This window comes from Varroa destructor, unplaced genomic scaffold (genome assembly GCF_002443255.2).
Source record: "Varroa destructor unplaced genomic scaffold, Vdes_3.0 BEIS01000006.1, whole genome shotgun sequence".
NCBI lineage: Eukaryota > Metazoa > Arthropoda > Arachnida > Mesostigmata > Varroidae > Varroa > Varroa destructor.
The window spans coordinates 29,678,388-29,686,281 of record NW_019211459.1 but is presented as its reverse complement, the minus strand read 5'-3'; the positions used below and the strand labels follow the sequence as shown (position 1 = coordinate 29,686,281).

General features: G+C 39.0%; 1 long non-coding RNA gene across 1 annotated transcript; it reads left to right on the top strand.

Moving 5' to 3' along the window:
- Positions 1-3,745: 3,745 nt before the first annotated feature.
- Positions 3,746-6,619, top strand: LOC147755095 (uncharacterized). Its single transcript, XR_015330490.1, has 2 exons — positions 3,746-4,130; positions 4,723-6,619. It is a non-coding gene; the product is annotated as an uncharacterized LOC147755095 (long non-coding RNA).
- Positions 6,620-7,894: the final 1,275 nt, after the last annotated feature.

The window sequence follows — 7,894 nt, the reverse complement described above, 5'->3', positions numbered from 1 at the left end:
CTTTATATTAGTGACTTTCGCTTCACTAACTTTTGAATTTTTCTAAAACGGTTACTTCGACAATCGAGATCGTCCTCTAATTAAACTGTTTTCTATAAAAATATGACAACTTAAAACAAGAGGAGATCGAATAGTAGAATGCAGTAGGAGACTTGGGTCTGCTACTTTCAATCCTTTGACCAACCTTGTTCAAAGAACTGTGTGAGAAAATAAGGCTAAACAATGTGCCAATTACAATTTTGAAGTCAAATGACTAACTTGCAACTTAATCGACTTATGTAGATTGCTTCGCCACTACGTTCATCACAGCAGTTCAAAATGGATAGCCGATGCAAAGATTGTCCAAAAACATGACGATCTCAGTGATATATACCCGTTTATTTCAGTTACAACTTACTAATACACTACAATGAATAATAGTAATATGGATCTTTTAAGGCACTCTACAGCTACATGGCTGATGGGCATAAACACTAATAGAGACATGGAAATCGAAACTTACCCAGTATTAATTTTTTGTATGTAGTATATTTTTTTAACTTAGTAAAGATTTGTCATCTTTGCATTGACGACAATAGATTCATCGGCGTTTTGTAATGGATCGATGATTACTAATGGAATTTAAATCTTGACATACAATAGCATGGATTTATTTTTAATAGTTAAATCATGTCCTTGATGGCACCTAATTAGTAAGCACAGTCTTGGATCTTACAGACTAGCGTTTGGTGTGAACTTATCAACCAATGACTGCAATTGTTGAACAACTTGTTTCATCATTATCGCTTACAATTACAATCCTTTAATTTCTCGACAACCTGTTGCCAATCTATTTGCCGATATTATATCCTTTTTGTTTCACACGTATTACTAAAGTCTATTGATGTACTTAAAAAGTATATGAATTTGTTCTACAAAAGGGATTCGGTAAGCAACGGAAGATAAAATTCAAAATCTATATGGGGCCATTTGGCAGTTTCAAAGCCGTCAAGTGTAACGTCAAACAGCGCAAGAGCAGAACCCAGGAAGTGCGTAGAATCCCTACTATCTGATCAGAGAGAAAGCATAGAAAACACCACAACTCAGAACCCGGTCTTCATCAGTAAAGTATGTCGCTACTGGTGACACATCACACTAATGTGATGGGAGGTAGCACCCTTTTGAACGATTTCTCCTTCTGTTTTCTACCACCTCCCTATTTTGCCATCTTTATTTCTCGAGCCGTCCCCATCCATACCCCGACAGGCTGACGACACGGAGACTGAAACTCTCTAAAAACTACGAAGGAGACACTTTTTGATAAATGAAGACGTTGCTAGCTAAAGCCAAATCGCCAAGCACCGGTCAACCATTGAGCTTTTTTTTCTGGAGCAGGAGGACTCGACGGACCAAACCCTACGGAAGATTGAGCTCTGCTGTGAGGAGTCCAAGTAGAACCATGAAGAACAAGCAAGCAAACGGAGTAGCCCTAGAAAAAGATTCAAAAGCAAGGAAAGATCACTGAATTGAGACAAGGAGCGCAGTTGAACCAGTGAAGTCGAGCCATTTGAAAGAGCGGTGATAGTGAAACCAAAAATATCTTGTCTGTCTACTTTTGTCCGCTGCCTGGTACGAACTTCTTCAACGGATTGCCAAATCTTTTTGTACAGACCGGAACAAAACAGAAAGAAACCCGTAGCAGCGACCCTCTTGATTTTTCAATAGACCCCGTGTTATCCAAGGAAAACGAAACGAGGCCCAGGTTGCGGGATGTTGCTAATATTAGCTAAAATGAGCGAGCAAGGCAGGGAAGACACTTTACTCCATCAGATGAAAATCTGTATGTGAAATGAAAGATGTGAGTTACAAAAGTATGTAGATCAACTATTTGAACTCGCATCTTGTCTCTAATGGCCATGAATAATATATGTACATTCTTTTTATAGAAGTTTCTTACAATACATTGGAAGACGGGTTAATATTAATAAAAAGTCAAGAAGTTCACGCATATGCGTGCATATGTGACGTTCACATCTGTTTGCCGGTGTTGCTTGTACCAATCCTGGGCTTTTTTGAGCAATAAACTCCAATGTATATCTACAAAAAAAATAGTTGCAAAATTCTTTTTCCGAAATATAAAAGAGTGTTAGATTGCTCTTTAAGTCGCACAAACAGCTTTCCTCAAAAACGCATTGTGTTAGATTTACTACGTGTAGACACTAAAATGATGCTAGCTGGGCATGCCATGCATTATGATTATGGAAAATAGTGCCGCGCCCCCATAAGATTTTTTAGCGGAGTCGCTTTTTTCATTTCTTTGTCGACCGTGGATGACTCCCCATAAATGCGTACAGCAATGATAATAATTACATTTATAATATACTTTTATTGTCTATAAAATAATAAATTAATATTTCATTCTGATAATTGTATAGTATGCGTATATAGGCATTATATGCAAGGCAATGTCCTAAGCTCTTCCGTAACTCATATATTAGTTCTGCAGGTAAAAGGAAGCTATGCCCAACACAAATAACTATAGGCCAATGGCAACCCTCCATTTCGTGCTTAACATTCGATATATTGTTAGCGAACGGGTGCAGAAGATTCCATCCTCACTGGGCACCTTAGGTTTCTTTAGCGAAAAATCCGTTGCAACCCAAATAGCTGAAGAATTCTAAAATTTTACTATCCGCAGAAATAATAAAAAGTAATTTGATTACGGTTATAATCTTGTGGTTTTTCGCTGATATTGGACTGGCCAGCTAGCTTTAATGATGGCATGCATACAAACTTATGCTAATGATGAAAGATCAAGCACCAAACAGGCGAATAGCATTCGAAAGAGCATTTCATGAGTTTTCAAAAAACTAACCATTAAATACCGTTCGAGCTGAACTGGTATAAAAGTATCATATTTTCCATGTACTTAATCATGTTTTCAAACGTAGCTTGGGAAAGCAAACTTGATTTCGTTTTTACAGAGAGGTTCTTCATCGAATCGTGTGAACTTATATTGTCCTGATCTAATTCCTACTAGCTATTTTCTAAAACAGCTTGTGATTTTTAGGTTCGGTCAAACTAATTTAAGCAACTTTTTTTTCCTTCAAACAGCTTAATTCTAAGGCTGCAATTAAGAAATAAACTGATACTATTAGTCGTTCTTTCTTCACATAATACGCATTTTGCAACTGAAGCAGTTGACCTTCGTCTAAGTCATTCCTGGGTGATTTTGAATTCCTTAGTGTACAAGTCCATAATTCTGTCACTCTGTAAGTCCCGAGGTCCGATAGTTCTGAGCGTAAGACGACTTTCGCTTCTCGGAAAAAAAAATTGGCTTAAAAGAACTCTTAATCTGTGTGGCTCATATTCATTAAAATGTTTATACCTCAGCTTCAATGAACTTTCAAGTTCACTGTAGGAAGTACCTAACTGGTTCACAGCACACATATATGCGAAGAGCTGGTTTAACCATTTACAATATAATTTAATAATTGCAATACAAATATATAACACTGACTATCACTTAGTATAATGTTGCAAGAAAAATTAGTTTCATTTCAAAAATACACTAGACCTTGTGCAACCATTGACTATCCGATACCAGACTAGAAAATGCAGCATGAAGCCAGGAAAAAACAAAATGAAAAATCTTAACCACACCATTAGCGTGGATACAACTTCTTACTCCCCTTCCTTACCGCTTTCTCTCTCCTTATATATATACATATGTAACGTGTGTAGCTCTTGCCTGCGTAGATTGCGCAAGACCTTGGAACATCGACGTCCCTTGGGGAACGTTCGTCCGTCGGATCTCAGATTGATATAATCTCGTATAATATTTTCCTCGTTTGTAATATTTACTGTAAATTAGTCCTGTTTAAGTGCAGTGAGATGTTAGGTTAGTAAAAACATGGTTAAAGATGAGTGGTCATGAGTGTTTTAATAAGGTCAACCAGTAATTAGAAACGCCGTGCAGCATTTGAAACTACTTCGCCAGGACTGCATTCCTGCTATGATAGTCCGGCCAGTCTTATACGCCCACTTAAAATTTTCCGCAACGGCTTTGCCGATATACTAACCTCCTACTACCAAGATCTGTCCTTACCTGGTTATGTTGTTTACTGCCTGGCAGCTTCAAATACAATCCCGTAAGTATGATTCCAAGTGTGCGCTTACATAGTGCCACAAGACGTACTGTTGCAATTTTTACAATTTTTAACTGCATTTATTCAGAAATATCTATATCGTATGCTACAAAAATGTATGCTATAAGTCCGAGTGCACAAACGTCATCTAACTCAGAAAGAAATTGCACTGTATAATAATTTAAATACAATTCTTTGTTATACGCTTCCTTTAGAATCAGCAAAACTTGCCCCTTCAAAATAAATTAAAATCGCGTATGTCAGCTAGTCATTTCAAATAATCAGCAAATCATTTTACAAAAGCATAATCTCACGTTCACTGAGGGCAAAAAATGTGATACAGTTTTCCTTTGTGTTTCCTCGAGTACTTCAAAGGGAACGCTTAAGTTGCAATTACCGCTTTCTATTTACCTTCGGCGATGTATATACCTATAAATGTTTTAATAAGCATGAATCAATAAAAGTTTGAATTAGACTATCGAGTGGTCTGCCATTATCAAGCTCAACCGTGTCGCAACCGTGAGCTCAGTACATCAGTGTTCAATAAGGAGGTGATAAGTGTTGGCAATAATAGCGCGTTTTTTTGATCGTATAGAAGCCATAACGTTTGCAAGCGAATTCAAAACCGGTGCGGTGCATTAGACTAGTCTCGAGGAGTGAACTTCTCGACACAGTTACAGTTACGAAGTTGCACCGACCGCGATCCGCTACTGAGCCCGGAGAGCACGTTTAGACCTCGTCTATCTTTCCCTGCAAACGTTTTTCTGCCGCCGATGGTAACGGTGGGAGTGACATCGTCGTCGCTCGAGGCTAAAACTCTTTTTGTACCACGGCCGCTTTACGAAGCAGCGCGATGGCAAGAAGGGAAAAACGATGAACGCGAGCTGGCGAACTAGAGGAAGGAGAGTTGGAGACCAACAGACAAGGGCAGTAGCTAGTTGTAGCTATAGTAGTGACATAGCGTAAGCGAAGAGACAAGACACAAGAGCAACTGGGGAGCCCGGCAGACTGGCTGCATGGCGAGCGGGTGGGCGGCAGTGCCGTCTTCGGCTGTGCAACTGTGCACTAAACAAGTGAGCGAGTGTACAATACGACCCAGAGAGAATACCGAATGGAAAGAAGACATGTCGACGCCCGACAGACGGCTCGGTCCCGCATTCAGCCTGTACGTTTACGAATATAGACGAGTGCGAAGAGAATGCTGGAGGACCGTACAGAGAGTGAACGAAGTAGACATGGAAAAACATGCTTGAAAGAGAACAGTAAAGACGAATAGCAGCAGCGAGAGACTCCGCGCCCGACAGTAGTAGCAGAACGAAGGGGTGTGGTGCAAGATGAAGTTTACGACTATCATGGCTGACGTCACAACGCTCTACTTCTTACTCCCCTTCCTTACCGCTTTCTCTCTCCCCATATATATATGTAACGCTCGTCCCGATTTGCTCTTGCTTGCCTTGCTTTCGCGCTCTCCGTCTGGCCCAGTTCTTTCTGTTGGTCGTAGACAGACGCACACCGTTTCTCACCGTTTGGCTGTAATCTCCTCTGCACCAACCATCCTTCTGCTTTCACTCCTGTTGTCGTCTCTGACTTCGTTTTCGTTCTTTGCTCGAACGACTCACTTTGTATATGTAGAATCAGCGTCAGACTGGGCCAAACGGCTGACTGGTGCATAAAGGAGGAGAGGAGAAATTGGAAAGAATTATAGCATAAATGAGAAGTATTTTCATCGACAGAGGACATGGGGCACAAAAGAAACCGGAGGGCCATGTAGCACGCAGAAAAATATTGTCGTCGTAGTACCGGACCTCGCATCGGACTAGAGTGAATTCAATACCATTGAATTTTGTTATACTTAGCAACGAGCAAATATGTACATATTAGCACAAGATATTCGGCGAACAAACCATAAGGATTACGAACAGAAGTGGATAAATATCTCACCATAACAACAAGTTAAGGGCAGCATTGAATGTGCACATGAATATATGGGCATCATACATGCAAAAAGCCATGTTCACCTAAAAGAAAATAGTATGTAGTTAATAGTTTCACAGTGCGAAGGTCACTGGCTAAGTTCATTCGTCTATGTTTCACAGCTTTCACGTTCCTTTGTCGCATTTTGTTGATCGATCATCAGCTGTATCGTGTCGGTGTCTTTTACTATTCAGGTTAATGCTCAGTTATTCCTGATTCATTCAACTATATCTGAGTACTGTTTCGTGTTGACCTATGTTACGATATTATTTACTCTACGTTCCTTTTTTCGCTTTGAAACCTGAACAGATCAGTTTCTTGTGACGTTTGTCTTCAACCCGACTGGAGATTTGATTTTAGCCTTTCACCTCCACGCATAAAAATATAGTTTGTGAGTGACGAAGGACACAGCCATGAACAAATCATATTAATAACACCTTAAAACATTTTCAATCGTGTACATTATTAGTGTTAATATACTATTGTGGCAGAATAATAAACATAGTCTACTAATCGCAGTCTACGTATATTTTTTGGTTCAGCTCTAATCTGAATTTAAGCCTACTATTATTCTCTTCCTCTGTATTTGTACCCCCCTCCCTTTACCAGACCTTTGCCGGCGAAGATTTTGATGAGAGCCACAGCAATTGATGTACGATTCGCGGAAATTTGAATTATGCAGCTGTGGGCAATGAAAGGTGATACGGGGGTAGACCAAGTTACGAGGTGTGCACTAAATCTGTACCCTACGGTTAATACCGGCACATTGGATAGAGTAGCAGGATTCTACGAACCCGTCTATATCTATATACCGAACTTGTCTATAATCTTCCACACATATGCCCCATCTACGATACGTACTTTGAGTGCACTGATTCTATGCCAAAAAACGCCAATACTTGTGCCAAACTTACCAGGTCTTCGACTTATAGTCTGCTACTCAGATTCTTTTATAATATTTTACTATTCTGCTGAGTGCGCTTTATACAAGGAACACAAAATAAGGGAAAAAAAACACATGTTAATATTCGAAAATATTGGTTCTGCTGACTGCGTTTAAATGGTTTTTTTTTTCAATGTTTCGAAATAAATGTCTGCCCCCAAAGAATCGCATTCGGAGATTTTTAATAGGAGACTTTAATCACGCACCGAATCCGACTGTGTCAAACTTCAATGTTTTTCCGAAAAAGCACTCATACTTGAGACCTATATACTCGCACATTATTATGAGGCCAATGTTCAAGTAAAATTGTTTTTCGTTTACTTGATGTCAGTTCGCATTGAAATTATCTAATGGCGCTAATGGTAAGTATTTAGACTCAAGAATTCACTCTATTCCTCTCCTTGGACAAAATAAGCACACTCTAAACTTTTGAAATTTAATAAACATGCGCAATTTTGCAACTGATAAGGCAAGCCTCTTTTGTGATTTTTCTGAAAACTATGTTTCATTCAGGTTGATGTTCTGTTAGTGTATCATGACGATATATTGTAGAACGAGAAATTAATTCGACTGAAATCCATCTGTAATCCTTTAATAAATCTTGATAATAAGTTTAATGTCTAGACGCCGTAATTGAAGATCGAAGCCTTTATCGAAACCGAAAACATTAAAAGTAAATTATGTTTCAAATTCAAATGAGCACAATTAATTCATAACACGACAGAAAACCCGCGTTAATTACAGATTATAATACAGGTTTCTTGTAATCTAAATTGTGATCAGACAAGTTAACAGTTTGTTTATCGGCCTATTTATCTATCCGCCTCCTTCATGACAATTAATGACACTA